Raw genomic sequence first — 25,422 nt, forward strand, 5'->3', positions numbered from 1 at the left:
ACATCCGGGCAGTCGACGATTTGATTCTTCTTCGTGAGAAATCTGTTCCAAAGCTTTCAGGCTGACTCTCTGGGCTGTTGAATTATGTGACTTAAATCGTCTACGTCCGGAGGTCGGCCATAGGTCCCTTGAAAATTGGCCCTAAAAGCATCCTCAAGCTCTTCCTAGCTTCCAATTGAGTTTCCAGGGAGGCTTTTTAGCCAGTGCCGAGCTGGTCCTTTCAACTTGAGGGGCAGGTATTTGATGGCGTGGAGATCATCTCCGCGAGCCATGTGGATGTGAAGGATAAAGTCCTCAATCCAGACCCCAGGGTCTGTCGTTCCGTCGTATGCCTCTATGTTCACGGGTTTGAATCCCTCTGGAAATTCATGATCCAGCACCTCATCAGTGAAGCATAGGGGGTGCGCGGCTCCCCTGTATTTGGATATGTCATGGAATTCTTCGGATGGTTGTAGCGTTTGGTTTTGATACTAAGCTATTATTCGATCAATATAGTCGTTTGGGAGGCCATGATTCAGTGTCGGAGCATGCCTCCTGGATCCGTAGATGGACCTGGCCATACCGACTTTTTTGTGTAGGTCTTCGCGTAAATCGTGCACTGACTTGTGTACGACATCGTTATCCGCCCTATCACGGCCACGGGGTGGTCGATCTGGCTGATCGGCCATTTTATTTTTCGGCTGAATGGGCTCTAAAGCCTCGTTGTTGAATTCAGGCAGCAGCTTGCGCTTTGGATAACTCTTTGTGTGGCGACTGCCGCTGTACTTTTCTTCAGTGTCAAGCACTTTATTCCATCTGCTGTTGAGCGTATTCTGCATGGCCTTAAGCCTTTGCTTCTGCTTCTTCAGGCTCCTCGCGGTGGCGATAAGCCTTCTATGGAGGTTCTCTTGTTCCAAGTGCCTTTCCGGGATGATGTGTGCATCGTCGTCCGGACTGTTCTCCTCTCCGGAGACAGGTTGATGAGCTTTACCCTTGGCGTCGCCATGATCGGACAGCGGCTCCGTACTATGTTCGCCGTCCGCTGGCTCATCCTGCTCCATCGCTGGGTCCATATGGTTATCATTTCCTTTGGAGTCGACCAGGGTATTATTCTGTCTTGCGCTGTTATTGTTGTTTTTGATGAGGCGGGATTTGGAGCGGTGCCTACGTCGTCGCTTTGGTTGCTTCTCGAGGGAACTATCCTTCGCTGCATCCTCCCGTTCCTCGTTGTTGTTTTCTTTGGGTGTATCCACCATGTATATATCGTGTGATGAAGTGGCTATCCAGCGCCTTGTGGGCGGTGGTTCCTATTCCGCTCCTGCATCGTTGTCCATACCGTCGATGTCTTCGAAGTCGAAATCAAGCATGTCGGTTAAGTCGTCGAAAGTGGCTATTAAGTGGGTGGTGGGTGGGGAACGAATTCCTTCGTCGTCCGCTTCCCACTCGAGCTGGACATAGTTCGGCCGAGGGTCTCCTGACAAGGAGAGAGACCTCAATGAATCTAGCATGTCGCCCAAGGGTGAGCACTGAAAAATATCCGCGGAGGTAAACTCCATGATCGGTGCCCAATCAGATTGGATAGGCACGGACGCAGAAGGTTCGGAGCCTGTGGCTTGGGACGAATCCAAGGGTCCGGTAACACAGGTCTCATAGGAGGTGAAGTCAGTATTCGACTCTATTGCCACTGAGTGTGCGGCCTCCTTGGCGGGGTCCATCCACCCGTCCTCGAATGGCGCGATCTGCTCCGGATTGAGGGCCGGAGTAGCCGCAGGTGTGATCTCCCAAATAGCGTCCGACGGTAGGGCTAAGTCATGCTCGTCGTGACTGTGCAGCGCACCTGATATGGGCTCGAATCCGTCAAAGATCAAGTCTCCGTGGATGTCGGCAGTATAGTTCAAGCTTCCAAATCTGACCTGATGGCCAGGGGCGTAGCTATCGATCTTCTCTATATGGCCAAGCGAGTTGGCCTGCAGTACGAAGCCGCCGAATACGAATATCTGTCCGGGGAGAAAAACCTCACCCTGGATCGCATCGTTGTGGATGATCGAAGGAGCCATCAAGACTTTATCGTGACGGCACAGTGGAACTCTCAATGAAAGCACCAATGTCGGTGTCAAAACCGGCAGATCTCGGGTAGGGGGTCCCGAACTGTGCGTCTAAGGCTGATGGTAACAGGAGGCGAGGGACACAATGTTTTCCCAGGTTCGGGCCCTCTCGATGGAGGTAATACCCTACTTCCTGCTTGATTGATCTTGATGATATGAGTATTACAAGAGTTGATCTACCACAAGATCATAGAGGCTAAACCCTAGAAGCTAGCCTATGACTATGATTGTTGTTATCCTACGGACTAAACCCTCTGGTTTATATAGACACCGGAGGGGGCTAGGGTTACACAGAGCCGGTTACGGAGAAGGAGATATACATATCCGAATCGCCAAGCTTGCCTTCCATGCAAAGGAGAGTCCCACCCGTACACGGGATGAAACCTTCAATCTTGTATCTTCATAGTCCAACAGTCCGGCCAAAGTATATAGTCTGGCTACCCGAGAACCCTCTAATCTAGGACTCCGCCCATGGGGAACTTCTGGGAAGCGACGTCGCGCCATCCAGCCTCCTCTTGCGGTGGGAGAACGAATACTCCAGTGGCTCCGGCTGGCTCTGCACCCTCACGAATGAGACACCATACTCGATCAATTCGTTATCCTCTGGGTGCTCGACCTTTGACCTGTACGCCCACCACCTCCGCCTGACTTTCGCCTCAGGCGAATCTGTCTGCTCCATCGCCCAGAGGAGATACTCGATGAACTCGAAGGACTACGACGTGACTGCCGCCGAGGAGTACATCGTCGCCCTCATCGCCGTCGTCTCGCTCTTTCGCATACATTGCCACATGGCCATCACCGTCCTAAAAATCTCCCACTCATTGTCAAACCAAGTAAGGACCTCCTTCAACCTGGCTAACTTTTCCTGGTCACCGCTGACGATCTACCAGATTCGCTGTTGCATCCCCTCCATATATGTCCTTCAGAGTGGTCCGGTGCTAGCTTTGGAAGATGGGAGGAGAGACGGTGGTCTTGCAATAGAGAAGAGGGAGAGGCGAGAGGTGGTTTTGGTATGGAGATGATGGAGAGGAGAGGTTCCCCTGCCTTTCGGTCGCTGACAGGTGGGCCCCGCGCTTGGTGGGACCCATGTGTCAGTGTCTCAATGGCAGGATGGGCTACGTCAGGGGATCCTCATCCGAGGAGAGAGGAGGTGGTTTTGCAATGAAGAGGGAGATGCGAGACAGTGGTTTTGGAATGGAGATGATGGAGAGGAGAGGAGGTGGTTTTGCAATGGAGAAGAGGGAGAGGAGCGTGCAGCAGCGATTTAGGACTGGACGAGAGGGTCGACGCGCTGTGACTGGATCAAAATCAAAATCAATTTACCCTTCAATTAAGAAAGTGACCCCACATTAACTAGTCTCCCTTTTATTCTAGGTCATAATTGACCATGATTTTCGCAAATAAAATATATGTTATATGTTGCAAAAATAATATAATTTAAAAGTACATTCAAATACGAACCAAATGATACAACTTTTGGTAACATGCATTCACATTTTGCTTGTCAAATACAGTACATGGTCAAACTTTGACCCAAAATACGCAAAACCAAAAAAATACATCCAAGACCAGCGCCGCTATTCCGCTCTTCTCCTCTTAAACCACCGTTGCTCCTCTCCTGTTCCAATCTAAATCCAGCGCCGCTCCTCTCCTCTTCCATTTCAAAACCACCGCCCCTCCTCTCCTGTTCCAATCCAAAACCAGCATCGCTCCTCTCCCATTCTAAACCAAAATCAGCGCCGCTCCTCTCCTCTTTCATTCAAAAACCACCGCCGGCGACTGAAGGTGTTGTGGAGAAGTAGATCGATTGAGGAGTACAACCGATACGTGAGGATCGCAGACGGCGACTCTGTGAAGCTAGCTAGGATGTTGGAGATACATTCTTGGTTTGACAACAAGGACCAGCTAGCGGCGACAGCGACATCCATGGCCACATACCTGCAATAGAGCAAAAGGCGGTGATACTCCGGGAGGGAGTCGCGCGGGAGTACATAGAGTTCCAACAATCTGAGAAAAGAGATATCTATGGTCCCAACTATGGTTGAACTCGCGCTTTGAAGGAAAAGGTCGTTTCCTCATCTGAAGAAGAATCTGACTACAGTTCTAAGGATCCTGAAGACATTGGAAAAGGAGCTTGCTATGCTTGTGAAGAAGTTCCAGAGGTTCACCAAGAAGAAAGGTTTCAGACAGTCTTCAAGATCTAGCTCAAGAAATGATGAAGCTTCCTCGCATGACTACAAGAAGAGAACGTGCCACAAGTGCAAGAAACCTGGTCACTACATCTCTGAATGTCTACAGTGGGACAATGAGACCACGAAGAAGAAGAAGAGCAAGGAATATGATTCTGATGACAAGAAGAAGAAGACATCCTCAAAGTCTTCTTCCAAATCTTCGTTCAATTCTTCATCACACAAGAAGAGCTCATCCAGCAAGGCTCGTGCATTTGTTGGCAAGGAGATGGATTCAGAGGAGGTGTCTGCATCTAAGGAGGCGGAGGTGGAGTCTGAAGAGGAATCTGATTCAGGCGTGGGAAGCCTGGCTCTTGCTTCAGCGTACATCGCCAAGTCCATCTTCAACACTAAAGACAATGGCCTCGTCACCAACACCGAGGCTAATGATGAGGATGACTCTGCTCCCACCTACTGCTTCATGGCACGTGGTGCCAAGGTAAACTCATGTGATGCTTACTTTCAAACATCAAGGGAAGATGACTCTGAGTGTGAATCTAAACGAAGCTACAAAACACTTGCTAAAATTGCAACCAAGCAACAGAATGCTATGGAACATATTCAGAAATTGCTAGACAAAAGCGATGACCTGTTGGACGCAGAAATGACCCGATCTCAGTCCTTAATTGAAGACATAAAAAATCTTCATGTTAAGTACGAGGAAGTTGAAAGTCGTCATGAGACTCTATCAGCGACTCATGAAAAGCTCTCCTATGATTATCTTCAAAGGAAGCAAGAACTTGAGAACCGGAGAGCGTCTCATGAAGATCTTGAAAAGGAGAACGAGTCACTCCGCGCTTAATAGATCAGTTCCCCTCAAGAAGGATTTGAACCACGCTGCTTAAAATGTCTTGAGCGTGATAATGCTGTCTCTGTTGCTGAATGTTCTACTGCTACTACTATTGCAATATCTTCAACTGCTGATGTGGTAACTAACCCCTCTGTCGACGATACTGCTACCTCTTGAGCACTGCGTTGGTTTTCCCTTGAAGAGGAAAGGGTGATCCAGCAAAGTAGCATAAGTATTTCCCTCAGTTTTTGAGAACCAAGGTATCAATCCAGTAGGAGACTACGCACAAGTCCCTCGTACCTACACAAACAAATAAGAACCTCGCAACCAACACGATAAAGGGGTTGTCAATCCCTTCACGGTCACTTACGAGAGTGACATCTGATAGAGATGATAAGATAAATATTTTTGGTATTTTTATGATATAGATTGGAAGTAAAGATTGCAAAATAGATAGACCCGGGGGCCATAGGTTTCACTAGAGGCTTCTCTCAAGATAGCATTGTCGGATCACGGGTTCCGGCAAAACCCTTAAGGTTCGAGCACTGGGGTGCGTGCGAAGATCTCCCCCTACCGATCCACGTCCTAGCTTTGCTAAGATCTTATGGGCTAACTCGATGAACTCACGACACAAAGGACACAAGATTTATACTGCTTCGGGCCACCGTTGTGGTGTAATACCCTACTCCAGTGTGGTGGTGGTGGATTGCCTCTTGGGCTAAGTATGAACAGTACAAGGGGAAGAACAACCTCCTGAGGAGAGGTCTTCTTGTGCTCGGTGAACTCATGGTTGTTCTGCTCTCTCTCTCTCGATCTGACCAATCGATCCCCCTAGCTATGGTGGTGGCTAGTCCTATTTGTAGAGGCCCTGGTCCTCTCCCCAAATATTGAGTGGGAAAGGAGCCAACAACGGCCAATTCGAAAGGGGACAACTAGTACAACTTATCCTGACAAAAGTGGTCTTCGCCTGCCAAAGACTCTGGTGGTGACGCCGTCTTGGGCTCCACGGTGACCTCCATCTTGCTGTCCTTCTGGTCTTGGTCTCGTTGCACCAATATGGAAACCTTTGCTTGACGCCTCGGGACTCCGCGCCTGCGCCTGCTTCCTTAGCATCAAAGAGGAAACAAGGACACTGTGCGCGCTAGCACCCGCCTAGCCTTGGTCGTCATGGCTTACGTCATTGGAACCTCGCGAAGTTTGCCTGGCCTTGATATCTCCTCCCCTCGCGAGCCAGCCTGGTGAGGCCGCTCCCGAGTAGGTCTTGTGTCGTCCGCCTCGCGAAGCTTGGCCCCTCGCGAGGGTCTTGAACGCCTTTTGGTGAACATGGACTGTACGGGCCCGCTTACAGCGCCACGTCGTGGACCGCAGGCAGGCAGGTCTGGGGACCCCCATTCCCAGAATGCCAACAGTAGCCCCCGGGCCCAAGGCGCGCTCGGGCTTGGCTTCGAGGCGAAGCCAAGGGGTAAGCATGGAGCACCACGGTCCCCAATAGCCCGCGGCCTTGGTCGACGCGTGGCGGTTGACTGGACATGGGCGTCTCCGCTTCCCCATGCTGCCTTGATACCCGTCTGCTTAGGCGGCCACCGCAGTCTACACGGTTATTCTTCCATCGCTTGCACCATTCTCCTCCAATTCCTCTGCTTCCCCCGGACTCCGCTCTTCTTTCCAATCTGACTCGAGCTCTGCTCACTCCATAGCCATGGCACCGAATCAAGCGGATAAGGGGAAGAAACCTATGTCATCGGCTAGTGCACCTCCGGCCACCGCGCCCGCAGTTAGCCAATCGCTGGTGCTCAACGATGAGGCCATGGGCAAGGTGCATCTCATGCTTGCCTCCAGCTTCAATGAGTGGGGAAAGACGGTGGCTTGGCCTGCGTCTCGTGCTCGCATCGACCGATCGACCACCGAGGTCCCCTTCTTCATTGACGCCCTTTGGGCCGGCCTGGTCCCTCCTTTCTCCGCCTTCTTCAACGTTGTGCTTGCGCATTATCAGATCCATATGCTGCACCTCGATCCTCAATCAGTGACCCTTCTCTCCGTCTTCGCCTTTGTTTGCGAGGCCATGATAGGCATTGCCCCTTCGGTGGCCCTTCTCCGCCACTTCTTTTCGCTGCACCTGATTGATCCCCAACAGAGCTCAAGATGCCTGAGCTTTCAAGCCATGGCGGCGACAGCCGGCGCGGGGATTGACTTTGAGCTCCCACCATCCATGAGCGGGTTTCGGACACGGTGGGTATTTGTTGATGTCGGAGTGCTCAGCCCCCTGCTCTCTTCTCCGTCAGCGCCCGCTATTCCCAGCTCTGGTTGGTGCCATCAGAGGCTTACCTATTCGCGCCTTGCCCCTGTCTGGCTCAGGATGAGGTGGCTGAAGGACCTTGATGTGACTGCGCCTATGGTGGTGAAGGAGTTCCTCCGGTGCTGGATCGCCCCGCTTCAGCGCCACTCTCAACCGATCTGGGCCTTGCTCAACAGCAAGGATCACATGAGACTTCAGGAGTCCAGGCCCCCTCTCGAGGCGCGATGAACGATGCTCGAGGTCCTGACGGGTGTCCCGCTGCCAGATGACATGCCGAGGAAGAGTTGCCTTCTGTACTGCTGCTTGAACAAGGCGACATTCGCGGAGCAGATGCCCGCCTTTGATGAGTGGGGGCTGCGTCCAGTCGGCCTCGTGGGGTCTCGTGAGAACCCCATCGTCGTGGTTCCTTTTCCTGCTGCTGGCGCCGAGCTCGCCCCAAGTGTGGATGCAGGGGGCGAGCACCGCTAGGGGATGATGGCGAAGGTGTCGAGATGTCGATGCCACCCAGGGCTCCTGAGGTGTCGTCCTTAGGAAATCGCGACTCCTGCCCTGGGGCGGTGGTTGAGGAGGCGACACAGCCCACGTCTCCCGAGGTCGGGGCTCCTGAGACCTCGACAGGCCACTATGAGGCAGGGCCTGATGGCTCCTCTCAGCTTGGCGCTCCTGAGACTGCCCCTTCGAGCGCTTCTGCAGTTGCGCCTAGTGTTGGACGCCATGTCCAACACTTCGGTCGGCTCTGCGTGGACTTCGAATAGCTTCGCAAGAGGAAGGGGTCCCCAAGCAGCGGCACCTTCAGGCTGTTAAAGCGGAGGAAGTACATCGCCGTTGACGAGTAATTACCTTATCTTGGTGATTGTTCGCGTGCTATTTCCCTTCCTAATGATATGTATTCAGGATTCCTTCCGCCAAGGCCGCAAGACCTTCTGAGGAGCAGCCCCCTCTCGCCTCGCTTCTCCTGCTAGGCTCGAGCGCTTCAAGCCCGCGCTCTGCTCATGGTGTCGAGTCAACCGGGGAAGCGAGCCCGTCGACAAGGTGTCTCGAGCTCGCGCCTTCGCCGTCTTTTCTTCGCGGCCTTCTTCGGAGCACATCAAGCAAGCCAAGGGTTCCTCCCCTAGTCGTGGATGGCGATTGGTTGGCTTCGATCCTGGGGTCTTCTTCAAGCAGCGGGCCTTCACTCGTTCGGGCCCCTCGCAAGGCCCGTCCCGCAGATGGGTGGATGCCAGCCCCCAGCCCCCTGCTGAAAGGGGGCAAGCCACTTCGGGCCCCATCCGCGGTCCCCGTGGCGAAGGATGAAGTCAGCAGCATGATCGAGTCGGCGCAAGAAAGGAGCGTCATTCGCCACGAGCTCTTTCAGGAGGCGATGGGTGATACGTCTCCATCGTATCTACTTTTCCAAACACTTTTGCCCTTGTTTTGGACTCTAACTTACATGATTTGAATGGAACTAACCCGGACTGACGCTGTTTTCAGCAGAATTGCCATGGTGTTATTTATGTGCAGAAACAAAAGTTCTCGGAATGACCTGAAACTTCACGGAACGTCTATTTGGAAATAATAAAAAATCCTTGCAAAAGATGAAGACCAGGGGGCCCACCACCTGTCCACGAGGGTGGGGAGCGCGCCTGCCCCCTAGGGCGCGCCCCCTACCTCGTGGGCCCCCTGGATCTCCTTCGACCTCAACTCCAACTCTATATATTTGGTTTCGGGGAGAAAAAAATAAGAAAGAAGGATTCATCACGTTTTACGATACGGAGCTGCCGCCAAGCCCTAAAACCTCTCGGGAGGGCTGATCTGGAGTCCGTTCGGGGCTCCGGAGAGGGGAATCCGTCGCCATCGTCATCATCAACCATCCTCCATCACCAATTTCATGATGCTCACCGCCGTGCGTGAGTAATTCCATCATAGGCTTGCTGGACGGTGATGGGTTGGATGAGATTTATCATGTAATTGAGTTAGTTTTGTTAGGGTTTGATCCCTAGTATCCACTATGTTCTGAGATTGATGTTGCTATGAATTTGCTATGCTTAATGCTTGTCACTAGGGCCCGAGTGCCATGATTTCAGATCTGAACCTATTATGTTTTCATCAATATATGAGAGTTCTTGATCCTATCTTGCAAGTCTATAGTCACCTATTATGTGTTATGATCCGTTAACCCTGAAGTGACAATAATCGGGATACTTACCGGTGATGACCGTAGTTTGAGGAGTTCATGTATTCACTATGTGTTAATGCTTTGGTCCGGTACTCTATTAAAAGGAGGCCTTAATATCCCTTAGTTTCCGCTAGGACCCCGCTGCCACGGGAGGGTAGGACAAAAGATGTCATGCAAGTTCTTTTCCATAAGCACCTATGACTATATTCGGAATACATGCCTACATTACATCGATGAATTGGCGCTAGTTCTGTGTCACCCTAGGTTATGACTGTTACATGATGAATGACATCCGGCATAATTCTCTATCACCGATCCATTGCCTAAGAGCTTTCTATATATTATTCTTTGCTTATTTACTTTTCTGTTGCTATTGCTATCATCACCACAAAATACCAAAAACAATACTTTTGTTATCATCACCTTTTGCTACCGTTACCACTACTATCATATTACTTTGCTACTAAACACTTTGCTGCAGATATTAAGTTTCCAGGTGTGGTTGAATTGACAACTCAGCTCCTAATACTTGAGAATATTCTTTGGCTCCCCTTGTGTCGAATCAATAAATTTCGGTTGAATACTCTACCCTCGAAAACTGTTGCGATCCCCTATGCTTGTGGGTTATCAAGACTATTTTCCGGCGACGTTGCCGGGGAGCATAGCTCTACTCTTTGAGTCACTTGGGATTTATATCTGCTTATCATTATGAAGAACTTGAGAGATCCAAAAACCAAGATTTATCCCTCAACTACGAGGGGAGGTAAGGAACTGCCATCTAGCCCTGCACTTGATTCACCTTTTGTTTTGAGTAAGCTTGCGACACCTAAACCTGCTTCCGTTATTCGTTCTGATATGTCACATGTTACTGATGATGCCACTTCTGCTATGCATGATACTTATGATGAAACTACTTCTATGCTTGATACTACTGTGCCACTTGGTGAATTTCTTGATGAACAACTTGCTAGGGTTAGAGAGAGTGAAAATATTGAATCTGATAATATTGATGAAAGTGATGATGAAGACTCTCCCTCTAATGAACATGAATCACCTGTTATTCTTGAGGGTTATGTTTTTGAAAAAGAAGCCGCTTTAGCTATTTTAGCTTGCAAAGATAGACACGAACTTAAGAGGTTATTAGCTAAATGGAAGCAGCAATCTCTTAATGCTAGAATGAAACCTGACCCTGCTTTTGCTACTTCACCTATCTATGTTACCGATAAGGATTATGAATTCTCGATTGATCCTGATATAATTACTTTGGTTGAATCTGATCATTTTCATGGCTATGAATCTGAAATAGTTGTGGTACATCTTACTAAATTAAAATTGCCACCCTGTTCACTAAAGATGAGAGAACTCGCTACTTTTATATTCTTAAAATATTTCCGTTCTCATTAAAGGGTGATGCAATGATATGGTTTAATTCTCTTGATCCTGGTTGTGTGCGTAGTCCCCAGGATATGATTTATTACTTCTCTGCTAAATATTTCCCTGCTCATAAGAAACAAGCTGCTTTGAGGGATATATATAATTTTGTGCAAATTGAAGAAGTGAGTCTCCCACAAGCTTGGGGGGGATTCTTGTCACATCCCCAGCTGCTGGTAGTGCTCTAGGCTAGCTTCATGTGTGCATCATGTCTAAATTTCTGAAACTTGAGTTGAGGATTGTTGAAACCTCAAAATCTAATTAAAAGAGGGGCAAAGAACCCTGGTAAATGCATTCAATGTTTTCAAAATGGCCTTAAATAATGTTGGTTATATTTTGGCAAGGGTTCTGCACCAAACCAAAAATAATGAACATTTTTGAGGAATATTTTGAGCACTGAATTTAAATCATTACTTTATTTGCATTTGGAACTATATTCATAACTTGTATAGAATATATTTCCAAATACCCTGAAACATTTTATGTGCTTTTGGAAAAGTCCATTAAGCAGCATAAATATTTTCAGAGGAGTTTTTGGCATTGTCTGAATTATTTTTAAATTCAAAACAGTGGCAAAACAGATTAAATAAAAGAAAAACAGAACAGAAATAAAAGACAGAGAGAGAGAAGGAAGTTACCTGGCAGCCCACCCGCAGCCCAACACTGTGCAGCCCAGCAGCGGCCCAGCCCACCACCGCCTCCTCCCTGTCGTCTTCCTCCCTCGCTAGAAGGACGGAGGCGCGTGGCCGCCCCGCGCCGGCCACCTCCTCCCTCCCTGCTTGCCTGGCTCTTCCCCGGCCCCTCCTAGCGACGCCACGCACCTCCCTGCCTCTCTCCCTCACTCTCCCGCGTCCTCATCCTCTCCCCTGGACCTCTCTCTCTAACTCGCCCGAACAGAGCCGCCGCCACCGACGAGCTCCCTCGCGGCCACCGCCACCCCCGAGCCGCTCCGACACACCCACGAGCTCCGCCCCGACCCCCTCTTCCTCCCCACCGAGCCAAGCCCCTCGGGAAGCTCTGCTTCGCCTCCACGCCATCGTCTTCGTCCTCGACCGCCGCCGATGGTCGCCGTCGATTCGTCGCCGTCCGAGCTTCCCCGAACACGCCGAGGCCACCACTGCACTCCACGTGAGCTCCTAATCATCCACCCCCTCTCCGTTTTCTCTCTAGCATGCCGTAGCCGCCGCGCCTCTCTTCCCCGACAGTACGCCGCCGCACAAGCTCATCGCCGACGAGGCTCCGGTGGCCATTTGGTCCCGTGCGTGCCTCCGTTGGGTTCGTGAGCTTTTGTAGAACACGTAGATGCTAACCGTAGCTCCTCCCGTGCACGGTGTCGTCGTTTCCATCGGCGCCGAACTCCGGCCGCCGCCACAACCTCGCCTCCGGCGAACTCCGTCCACCCCCGCACCTCCCGATGGTTCCCCTAGATGCGCGCGGGCACGGGCTATCCTCTGGTGCCCCCGGCGCGTCGAACCGTCGTCTCTGGTGCAACTCCGGCGAGCCACCGCCGCTCTGATCGTCGCCGTCGTCCAACCGCCGGCGCATCTGACGTGAACCGTCATTAGCGGCTAATCCCCCTCCCATTAACACACTAACAGACACTGACAGCGGGCCCCGTAGCGGGTCAAAGCCCGAGTCAACGCGGGATTAGCTTCTGTGTCACTGACGTGTGGACCCCACACGTCAGGTTTGACCCGAGCCAGCCCAGTTGACCCTGCTGACGTCATGATGATGTCATGCTGACGCAATAAGTATTTTCTGGATTTAAAAATAATCGGGAAATTCCAGAAAATAGCTAAAACTTCAATAAATCATAGAAAATTAACCGTAACTCCAAATTAAATAATTTATATATGAAAAATTATCAGAAAAATTCAAGGAATCCATCTGTACCATTTCCATGCATGTTAGAACAACTTATAGATGCTGTTTAGCACAAATCAATTAAAGGGCATTTAAATAATCACATATGGAGTTTGAATTTGAATCTTGTATTCAAACCAACTTCATTTAATCTATTGCTAGTTGCATTAGCTCATAACACATTCATTTTGCCATGTCATGATCATACATCATATTGTGCATTGCATTGATTGTGTTCCCTTCTGTGTTGCCGGTATTTGTCCCCTCTCGATAGACGTGATACCGATGATGTGATCGTTGACACTGATGAAGACTCAATGTTATCTTCAGAAGTGCCAGGCAAGCAAAACCCCCTTGTTCATTCCGATACAATCCTACTCTCTCGCTCCTGCTCTCTTTTACTGCATTAGGACAACACCGATTCAACTGTTACATGCTGCGGTAGTTGAACCCCTTTATCCTCTGCATGACCTGTCATTGCCACAGTAAATAGATGAAACCCACTAGCATGAGTAGGAGTTGTTTGAGCCCTGTTGTGCCTACTCATTCATGTTTGTTTGTCATGCCTGCTACTGCTTAGAGTTGAGTCAGGTCTGATTCATCGGGGATGAATTAGAGGTGTGTGAATATGTCCTACTGTGTGTGAGCTAACTGTGTGAACACGATTTGGTAAAGGTAGCGGTGAGAGGCCATGTAGGAGTACATGGTGGGTTGTCTCATTGAAGCCGTCCTCAGGAACTGAGTTCTGTGTTTGTGATCCATGATTCAGCTACTACCATACATTGGGCCCTGAAATATGACCCCGCTCGACTTCTTATTCACCCTTGTCCTCTGTCCAGGAGTTGCAAGTAGTTTCTGGTGTTTGTAGTATGCTGGAGGCCGTGGACAGCGCTGACCGTAGGGGTGGGCTGTGATGCGGTAGGCACGTGGCCGGGTATACCGGGCGCCCGTTTGGTGTCATGGAACCCTGTTCACATCGTTTGGGGCTGTGAGCGAAACTCCGGCCGGATCTCCTCATGGATGGAACCCGAATAGGCGATAAACGTGGACTAGAGACTTGAGTGTTTAGGTAGGTCGTGGTCTACACCCGTCGGCTTTCGCTTGAAGTCTGCCGAGCACATGTCGTGTGCAGACGCTAAGTGGTGGAAACATGTATGAAGAAGTACACCCCTGCAGGGTTAACATCATCTATTCGAATAGCCGTGTCCGCGGATAAGGACTTCTGGGTTGCTTATATCAGTTCATAGACAAGTGAAAGTGGATACTCTAAAATACGCAAGATAAGCGTGAGTGCTATGGATGGCGTTCTCGTAGGGAGACGGGAGCGGATCCATAGTGGTGTATTGATATGGTGAATATGTGGACTCGTGTGCGCCACCTCAAAAGAGTTACATTGCAGTCGTAGTTCAGGATAGCCACCGAGTCAAAGCTGGCTTGCTGCAGTTAAACCCCACCATCCCCTTTGTTGATAATGATGCATATGTAGTTAGTTCTGATGTAAGTCTTGCTGGGTACATTTGTACTCACGTTTGCCTATTTTATGTTTTTGCAGAGAGACTTCGGTCTCACTAGTAGTTTCGCGTGGACTTCGACGTTTAGCTTGTTACCTCAGCTACGATCTTGTGCCCTCGGCAGGATCTGGTAGATAGTCGGGCTTCTCAGCCTTTTTCATTTATAGATGTCTGTACTCAGACATGATAGCTTCCGCTTGTGCTTTGATTTGTATGCTCTGATTGTTGGGTCATGTGACCCCTGATTGTAATATCTCGCTCCTCGGAGCCTACTGAATAAATACTTGAGTTGTAGAGTCATGTTGTGATGCCATGTTGTATTTGCACATATCGAGCATATTGTGTGTATGCTATTGAAATGCTTGGTATGTGTGGGATCTGACAACCTAGTTGTTTATCCTTGGTAGCCTCTCTTATCGGGAAATGTCTCCTAGTGTTTCCACCGAGCCATGGTAGCTTGCTACTGCTCCGGAACACTTAGGCTGGCCGGCATGTGTCCTTCTTCGTTCCTGTGTTTGTCCCTTCGGGGAAATGTCACGCTTTGAGTACCGGAGTCCTGTTAGCCCGCTACAGCCCGGTTTACCGGAGTCCTGCTAGCCCAGTGCTACAGCCCGGACCCACTTGCTGATGACCGACACGTTCGAAGCTGGGTCATGGATGCATGTCCCTGTAAGTCTGTGCCACTTTGGGTTTACGACTAGTCATGTCAGCCCGGGCTCCTTATCATATGGATGCTAGCGACACTATCATATACGTGAGCCAAAAGGCGCAAACGGTCCCGGGCAAAGGTAAGGCGACACCCGTGGGGATACCGTGCGTGAGGCCGCAAAGTGATATGAGGTGTTACCGGCTAGATCAATGTGACATCGAGTCGGGGTCCTGACAATTCTCCAATTACTTAATGCTTTGCCTGATCATCCTCTTAAGAAAAATGAAATACTTGATATCTTTTATAATGGACTAACCGATGCTTCCAGAGATTACCTGGATAGTTGTGCTAGTTCTATTTTCAGGGAAAGAACACCGGATGAAGCTGAAATTCTATTGAATAATATGTTGACAAATGAAAATAATTGGACACTTCCTGAGCCTATTCGGAAACCAACTCCGAAGAAGAGAGGTGTTCTATTTCTCAGTCCTGAAGATATGCAAGAGGCAAAAAATCTATGAAAGAAAAAGGCATTAAAGCTAAAGATGTTAAGAATTTACCTCCTATTGAAGAAATACACGGTCTTAATTTACCACCTGTTGAAGAAACATATGATCTTAATCCATTACCTATTGAAGAAACTCATGGTCTTGATAACCCGACACAGGTAGTAAAGGTAAATTCTCTGTATAGATATGATAAAGCTGAAATCCCATTTACTAAGTTTGCTAGCCCATGCTTAGATGAGTTTGATAAATTTATGGTTAAGGAAGAAGACTTCAATGCTTATTTTGGTAGACAATTGAAATACAATTCAAATATGCTTGAACACTTGGGTGATTATATGGCTAATGTCAAAGGTGAACTTAAACTTATTAGTAAACATGCTTCTATGGTTACCACTCAAGTAGAACAAGTACTTAAAGCTCAAAATGACTTGCTCAATGAATTGAATAGTAAGAAAAATGATAATGATGTTAGAGTTATGACTAGAGGTGGTAGAATGACTCAGGAACCTCTGTATCCTGAAGGCCACCCTAAGAGAATTGAGCAAGATTCTCAGAGAAATAATATAGATGCACCTAGTCCTTCTAAAAGGAAGAAAAAGAAAAATGATAGGACTTTGCATGCTTCTAGTGAACCTGTTATTGATACACCTGAGAATCCAAATGATATTTATATTTTTGATGTTGAAACACAATCTGGTAATGAACCTGAAACTAGTGATAATGTTAATGATAATGTTCATGATGATGCTCAACCTAGTAATGATAATGATATAGAAATTGAACCTGCTATTGATCTTGATAACCCACAATCAAAGAATCAACATTATGATAAGAAAGACTTTGTTGCTAGGAAGCATGGTAAAGAAAGAGAACCATGGATTCAGAAACCCATGCCTTTTCCTCCCAAACCATCCAAGAAAAAGGATGATGAGGATTTTGAGCGCTTTGTTGAAATGATTAGACCTATCTTTTTGTGTATGCGATTAACTGATATGCTTAAAATGAATCCTTATGCTAAGTATATGAAAGAAATTGTTACTAATAAAAGAAAGATACGGGAAGCTGAAATTTCCACCATGCTTGCTAATTATACTTTTAAAGGTGGAATACCTAAGAAACTAGGAGATCCAGGAGTACCCACTATACCATGCTCCATTAAAAGAAATTATGTTAAAACTGCTTTATGTGATCTTGGAGCCGGTGTTAGTGTTATACCTCTCTCTTTATATCGTAGACTTGATTTGAATAAGTTGACACCTACTGAAATATCTTTGCAAATGGCTGATAAATCAACTGCTATACCTGTCGGTATTTGTGAGGATGTGCCTGTTGTAGTTGCAACCGTTACTATTTTAACGGACTTTGTTATTCTTGATATTCCCGAGGACGATAGTATGTCTATTATTCTTGGAAGACCCCTTTTGAATACTGCAGGGGCTGTTATTGATTGCACTAAAGGCAATATCTCTTTTCATGTTAATGGTAATGAGCATACGGTACACTTTCCGAGGAAACAACCTGAAGTTCATAGTATCAACTCTATTGGAAAAATTCCATCGATTATATTTGGAGGTTTTGAATTTCCTCTTCCTACTGTCAAGAAGAAATATGATATTCTTATTATTGGGGATGTGCATATCCCCGTTGAGGTAACATAGTGTTATTCAAAATTTCTTCGGTTCCATGTTATTCGGAATGAGTTCGTTAACAAGACTTGATCAATCTTGTTAGTGGATTCCTTTTGATGATCATGAGATGGATGAAACTAGAAAACACAACTTTCTATTATTTATATTAAATAAAATGAAAATAGTATTTTTTTTGTCTATTATCTGAATTATCCGTGCAATATAAAAATACCCCGAAAATAAAAGTTCTCCAAATGCCCTGGAATTTAAATATGATTTTTTTCTGGAATATTTGAGAATATTTGGCACCGAGAACACAGCACGGGGGCCATCCACCTGGCCACGAGGGTGGGGGGCGCGCCCTACCCCCTGGGCACGCCTCCTGCCTCGTGGGCCCACGGTAGCCCTCCTCCACTTATTCCTGCACCCACACACTCCTTCTTCCTCCCACAAACACGAATATCCAGCTCAAACCCGAGTCCAAGCTCATTTTGCTGCCATTTTCGATCTCCTTGCTCAAAGCACCTCTCACAAAACTGCTTGGGGAGATTGTTCCTTGGTATGTGACTCCTCCATTGGTCCAATTAGTTTTTGTTCTAGTGCTTTATTCATTGCAAATTTGTGCTGCTTAGGTGACCCTGTTCTTGAGCTTGCATGTCAAATTTATATGGTCAAAAGTAGTTTTGATGCATGATATAGGCTCTAGGCACTTGTAGGAGTAGTTGATATCAATTTTGTTGAGTTTGGTTTACTTTTATTTTGAAGTTACTAAAAATTTCAGAAATTTTTCGGAGGAAGAAATATGCTTAAAAATGTACCAAGGTGGTTCTTCAAGGAAGCAAGGACTCAGGCTTGCAATGCGTGATGCTGATGAAGAGCCACCAAGAGACGCTCCAGTGCGTCCTTGTGAATGGCCTTCAGAGGACTTCATGGATCGAGCGGGGATTAAGGAAGAATTTAACGCATATTTGCGTAACGCTGATCTTGTGAGCTTCGAGGAAGAGAAGTGCAGCCAGTATCACTATCTCACTAGTTCCTTTGTGAAGAGGTTTGAATTTTCATCTTCACATAATTCTCCAACTGTCCTGTTTGATCTTTATGAAAATTCTTACACTATGGACTTAGAGGATTTTATCACTGCTTGCAAACTTCCACAATGGGGTAGTGTCAGGGAACCTCGCAAATATGAATTTAGAGATTTTCTTGCTAGTATAACTGTGGGGGAATCTAGAGATATAGCAAAGCTACCATAGGGAGCATTCACTTTCCTGCTATACATTATTTTGCTCTGTTCATAGGTAGATGCACTAATGGTAAAGATGAGGCATGTCACATGTGTGTCCCTGACCTCAGTATTCTTAGGTGTGCTGTGTTAGGAGATAAATCTTATAATTTGGGAGCCATTGTTGCACGTAGGTTGCATCTTAATAGATTTAATGGAGATTTCTTTGGTGGAATTTATGCAACCCGCATAGCTAATTTTCTTGGTATAACCATACATGAAGATGATATTGAGTTGCCCCCTGCTTATTTGGATTATGATGCTATGGTTCACCACCAGTTTGTTGAGAGGAATGAATTACCTCTCTAGTATCGCTTAATCTTTGACAGATGCCGTGTTGTCCGTATTACTCTCCCTGCTCCTGCCTTCTTTGATTATCAGGCAAAAGGAAGATATGTTATCACCAGAGAGGAGGCAGATGAGTACGAGAGGAGGGCGGAGGCCGCTCGTCGCCACGCTGCAGCTCAGGAGGCGATAGCCGCTGCATCTCAGTACGACCCCAACTATTATTATGGATATCCGCCAGGCCAGCCATGGCCATAGACCAACTTAGGCCAAAAGCCTAAGCTTGGGGGAGTACGTATTTCTCACCGACATTACATTCATGTTCACACACTCATTGCTAGATGTCGATGCTCATACTTTTTCATTGTATCATCCATGCTAGTTTATTTCCCTTTTTATGCTTTCTTCTTGTGTGTTTAATAAACCTTAATAAAAGCCAAAAAATTAGTTGTAGCTTTTAATTAGTTTACTTCCCATGCTTGTAGTAGTAATTAAAAAGAAAACCCAAAAATATTTCCTGTTCTTCTTTTGCTTGTTGGGAGCTTTCCCGTGTAAATAGTTTTATTTCTTTTCTTTTCCTTGGGGTCGATAGGAGAAGACCATAATGAAAATGTTGAGTGGCTCTTATATGCATTATTGTTGATGTAACAAAAAGAGCCCATATTGCCTTGTCTTCTCCTGTTTATTGAATTCTTGCAGATTCCAGCTTAGTCCAATGCACGTGCACTATTATTATTATTCACATCGTTCGGTCGTGCAAGTGAAAGGCAATTATGACGATATATGATGGACTGACTGAGATGAGAAAAGCTGGTATGAACTCGACCTCTCTTGTTTTTGTAAATAGATTAGTTCATCATTCATGATTCAGCCTATTATGAATAAACATGTTTGCAATGACAACTAGTGATCATAGTTTCTTGTGCCATGCTTGATTAGCTAGGAGCTTATAATGGTTTACCTTGCGTGCCAACATGCTATTAGAATGGTTGTGATGCGGTATGATAGGGTGGTATCCTCCTCTGAATGATTTAAGTGACTTGACTTGGCACATGTTCAGACATGTAGTTGAAACAAAATCAACATAGCCTTCACGATATTTATGTTCATGGTGGATTATATCCTACTCATGCTTGCATTCGGTGTTGATTAATTTTAATGCATGTTCATGACTGTTGTCGCTCTCTAGCTGGTCGCTTCCCAGTCTTTTGCTAGCCTTCACCTGTACTAAGCAGAAATACTGCTTGTGCATCCAACTCCATAAACCCCAAAGTTGTTCCATATGAGTCCACCATACCTACCTATATACGGTATCTACCTGTCGTTCCAAGTAAATTTGTATGTGCCAAACTCTAAACCTTCAAATAAATATCTTGTTTTGTATGCTCGAATTGCTCATGTATCAACTAGGGTTGTCCGTATCTTCCATGTTAGGCGGGTCATTCTCAAGAGGAGTGGACTCCGCTCCTCACTCACGAGAAAGTGGCTGGTCACCGGGATGCCCAGTCCCATGCTTTATGCAAACTAAATCAAAATAATTGCAAACAAAACTCCCCCTGGGACTCTTGCTAGTTGTAGGCACTCGTTGTTTCGAGCAAGCCATGGATTGATGCTTGTTGGTGGAGGGGGAGTATAAACTTTACCATTCTGTTTGGGAACCGCCTATAATGTGTGTAGCATGGAAGATATTGCCATCTCTTGGTTGTTATGTTGACAATGAAAGTATACCGCTCAAAATATTATTCACCACTATTTCAAAATCGAGCTGTGGAACCTCTACAAATCCCTGCTTCCCTCTGCGAAGGGCCTATCTATTTACTTTTATGCCGAGTCATCATCCTCTTATTAAAAAGCACCAGTTGGAGAGCACCGCTGTCATTTGCATTCATTACTATTAGTTTACATTGAGTATGACTTGACTGGATCTCTTTTACCATGAATTACAATGTCTACTCAGTCCTTGATCTTTAAAGGTGCTCCGCATTTATGTTTTGCGGTCTCAGAAAGGGCTAGCGAGATACCATCTTGTTATATCATATTATGATTGTTTTGAGAAAGTGTTGTCATCCGAGATTTATTATTATTGCTCGCTAGTTCATTATGCCATTAATATGAGTAAACATGAGACCTATGCGTTATTGTGAATATGGTTAGTTCATAATCTTTGCTGAAAACTTGAATGCTGGCTTTACATATTTACAACAACAAGAGAAAACAGAGTTTGTAAAAGTTTTTCTTTATCACTTTCAGTTTATCAACTGAATTGCTTGAGGAAAAGCAAAGGTTTAAGCTTGGGGGAGTTGATACGTCTCCGTCGTATCTACTTTTCCAAACACTTTTGCCCTTGTTTTGGACTCTAACTTACATGATTTGAATGGAACTAACCCGGATTGACGCTATTTTCAGCAGAATTGCCATGGTGTTATTTATGTGCAGAAACAAAAGTTCTCGGAATGACCTGAAACTTCACGGAACGTCTATTTGGAAATAATAAAAAATCCTTGCAAAAGATGAAGACCAGGGGGCCCACCACCTGTCCACGAGGGTGGGGGCGCGCCTGCCCCCCTAGGGCGCACCCCCAACCTCGTGGCCCCCCTGGAGCTCCTCCGACCTCAACTCCAGCTCTATATATTTGGTTTCGGGGAGAAAAAAAATAAGAAAGAAGGATTCATCGTGTTTTACGATACGGAGCCGCCGCGAAGCCCTAAAACCTCTCGGGAGGGCTGATCTGGAGTCCTTTTGGGGCTCCAGAGAGGGGAATCCGTCGCCATCGTCATCATCAACCATCCTCCATCACCAATTTCACAACGCTCACCGCCGTGCGTGAGTAATTCTGTCATAGGCTTGCTGGACGGTGATGGGTTGGATGAGATTTATCATGTAATCGAGTTAGTTTTCTTAGGGTTTGAACCCTAGTATCCACTATATTCTGAGATTGATGTTGATATGACTTTGCTATGCTTAATGCTTGTCACTAGGGCCCGAGTGCCATGATTTCAGATCTGAACCTATTATGTTTTCATAAATATATGAGAGTTCTTGATCCTATCTTGCAAGTCTATAGTCACCTATTATGTGTTATGATCCGTTAATCCTGAAGTGACAATAATCAGGATACTTACCGGTGATGACCGTAGTTTGAGGAGTTCATGTATTCACTATGTGTTAATGCTTTGGTCCGGTACTCTATTAAAAGGAGGCCTTAATATCCCTTAGTTTCCGCTAGGACCCCGCTGCCACGGGAGGGTAGGACAAAAGATGTCATGCAAGTTCTTTTCCATAAGCACGTATGACTATATTCGGAATACATGCCTACATTACATCGATGAATTGGAGCTAGTTCTGTGTCACCCTAGGTTATGACTGTTACATGATGAACCACATCCGGCATAATTCTCTATCATCGATCCATTGCCTACGATCTTTCCATATATTGTTCTTCGCTTATTTACTTTTCCGTTGCTATTGCTATCATCACTACAAAATACCAAAAACAATACTTTTGTTATCATCACCTTTTTCTACCGTTACCACTACTATCATATTACTTTGCTACTAAACACTTTGCTGCAGATATTAAGTTTCCAGGTGTGGTTGAATTGACAACTCAGCTGCTAATACTTGAGAATATTCTTTGGCTCCCCTTGTGTCGAATCAATAAATTTGGGTTGAATACTCTACCCTTGAAAACAGTTGTGATCCCCTATACTTGTGGGTTATCAATGGGCGCGATGAACCGGCTTGGTGAAGAGCTCGTGGATGTGGACGTGTGCCTCGTGGCTGAGGGTCTTCGGCTGGTGGAGGAGCGGCATAAGATGAAGGTGGCCATCAACCTTGGGCGCCACCTGTGCGAGCTTGATAATGCGAAGGCCGAGGCTTCCCTTGCAGCCTCCCGTGAGGCCTGCTCCCGAGCTCTGGAAGAGGCTCGGGAAGCTGACCACCGTCGCGAGGTCACGGAGAAGCGTGTGTGGGAGCTCCAAGCCTGGAGCACCGTCTTGGATCAGCAGGTGGAGGCGCGCAGGGCCGCCCTTGCGTCGTTGAGGGGGACGCCCGCAGAAGAGGAAGAGATCCAGAAGCGCGAGGAGGCGCTGGCGCTGGAAGCCGTGGAGCGTAGCCTTGAGCTTGAACGACTGGAGATGAGGGAGCGTCTAGTTGCCCAGGCGGAGGATGTTGTCGGCGCGCGCGAGGCCAGGGCCCAGGAGGAGGTTTATCGCCGGGTGGCCGAGGCTCGCACGGATCTTGACAGCAGGTATGAACTAAAGCTGAATCTCGTGGAAGCTGGGGCCGCTGGCAGGACTGCTGCCCTCAAGTTCAAGTTGGTCGAGGTGGAGCGGTGCGAGGAAGCCGCTACAATCTCCCTAGCCTCGGTGTAGGCTGAGCTGGCTTCCGCTTGCGCCGAGCTGCTCCCTCTTCGGCAGCGGGTCGCCGACGCCGAGGACGTCGCGCGGCAGAACAAGGAAGAAGTGCTTCAACGGCGGACGTTGGAGCGTGTGCACGCCCCCATGCTCCAGGACCTCAGGAACAGGGCCAACACCGCCTTGGGCCATATCTGCGATGAGAATGATCCTCATCCCCATGCGAATGACTACGCCAGCCACCTCCGCTTCGTCGCTGACGTGGTGACACGCTTGGAGAGCCGTTCCTAGAGGGCTCGCCAACTTGTTGACGAGAGGAGCCGCGGCTTGCTCGGACGTGCATTCTCCCGAGTCTTCAGCCATCTCCAGAACGCCGACCCCAACTTCGACTTTGATGCCGCCATCGCTCCCGTACCCGAGGCCATCCGGGGTGACCTGTCGCGATGGCTGGAAGACAATGTGGACGCGCTGGTTAGGGCCTTCACTTCCGACGATGATGGGGTGGTGGTCGCGGCGGACGCGTGCGACGTGGTCGACGACGGTGATGGCGGCGCTGGTTGAGGTGATGGTGATGCCAGCGATGGTGGCGGCGATGCCAGTGACGCGTCTGAGGGCGATCCGGGGGACACGGCGAGCGACATGTCTGACTGATCCCGTGCTTCCCAGCTATTTGTCCTGCACACAGAAGCTCGGGCATAGCCCTTGAAGTTGTAAGAGCATTTTTGGAGGGGAAGCCCCTCCTGTAAATTTGCTACTGCCTTTATCTTGTTAGGTCGAGTTGAATATGTATCTTCGTGGACTCACGTGCCCTGGGGCGAAGTTGCTGTTGCAGTTTACTTTAGCCTGGACGAGCCCAAACCGGTTCGTGAGGTTGGAAGCTCCGGGGGAACTCACTGGGGCGCCCGAGGGGGTCGCGTGATAAGCGAGCACTAGCCGTGGCGCGACATGTGCGTGGCACGTGTGCATCTTGCCCAGCCCCGCTCGCGAGGAGCCCGCGAGGGGGGAGCAACAGGCGCGAACTCCGAAATAAGGCAAGAACCAGACAGCAAGAAATCGCTTGAATGAGAAAAGGCACCCCCCGCACGCATCAAATGAAAACTCAACTCCAACTTAAATCCAAAGCTAGAAAGCAGGGCTACAAAAAAGAGCATCCAAAGCAAATGGCCGCGTCCGGCGCCTAATCTAGTCTTCTTGTCTTCAAGTCTTCTCACCAGTGCGGAGCTAAGTGCTGCCACTAGGACGTGGGAGGGAGCCCCCGAGGCCCGAGGGCGGCACTCCTGAGACTCCGGGGCGTGTACATCCCCACTCGTTATTACGTGAGAGTGTCACGGGCGGCGATCTTCATAGGCGTGAGCCTTACTTCATATCGCCAGACGAGGCCCTGCCTTGTGCCACCCCCTACCACCGTTGGGACGACCAGAGACCAGGATGGCACCAACAAGGGCAGAGGGGACGCCAGCGGCGCCCTCGGTGACCACGGGTCCTCTGCCGGGGGAAGGCTCGTCGGCGCCTCCCCGTCAGAGGATCTACCTCCGGGCGATGCCTTGATCCATGCGACGTGGGGAGGGGCCTTGCTCTTGGCCCCTCCCACGCGGCCCCCAGTGAGCCTCTCCTGGCGAGATGGATACCGCCGCACCAGAACCGTCGCCTGGCGATGTGACCTGGTTCACTTGCGATTCATGGTTAGTGTAAGCCTGCTCGTGAGGAATTAGTGGTACCCTATAGCTGTTGTCGCTGGCGCGGTTGGTGAGGCTTCCCGAGGGGTCCTGAAAGGCGTCGGCTTCTAGCACCTCCTCCTCCCAGCCCGGCTCAAGGGACGAGCCAGGGTCGTCTTCCAGCATGTAGTCCTGGTCCACCATGCGGGGTACGTAGGCCTCCGAGGCCGCTGCCTCGAAGACCTTGCCGTAGTGCCCCACACTCCACGTCGCCCGACCTAGTGTGCCACCTCGAGGACGGTAGAGTTGCACTCCGCCTGGACCGTAGGTGGCAGCGCTCACGCCCGCGCCCAGCGGGGGTGGCGCGGGCACAAGCGGGCGTGCAGATTCGTTGGTTGCGCCGGTCTCGATGAAGCCTGGTGGTGCGCTTGTAGGCATGCGGGAGCGGCGTGGCCCGCCATGCGACCCGGCCGCAGCTTGTGGCGTGAGTAGAGAACAGAAGGGTGGTGCTCCTGAAGCCGCGGCGTCCAGTAGCTCGGCAACGCGTTCCAGCAGTGCATCCCGACCACTCTCCATCAGCCGGCACCATAGCAGCTCTCGTGCCACCGTGAGTGCAGCCCGCATGTTTTCCTGCTCCCTCCGGGTGTGCGGCGCCGTTGCCGCGGCGTGGCTCGCGGCCCTTGTAGCAGCTCGCGCTTGTT

The sequence above is a fragment of the Triticum dicoccoides genome, chromosome 2A (genome assembly GCF_002162155.2).
Source record: "Triticum dicoccoides isolate Atlit2015 ecotype Zavitan chromosome 2A, WEW_v2.0, whole genome shotgun sequence".
Lineage (NCBI taxonomy): Eukaryota > Viridiplantae > Streptophyta > Magnoliopsida > Poales > Poaceae > Triticum > Triticum dicoccoides.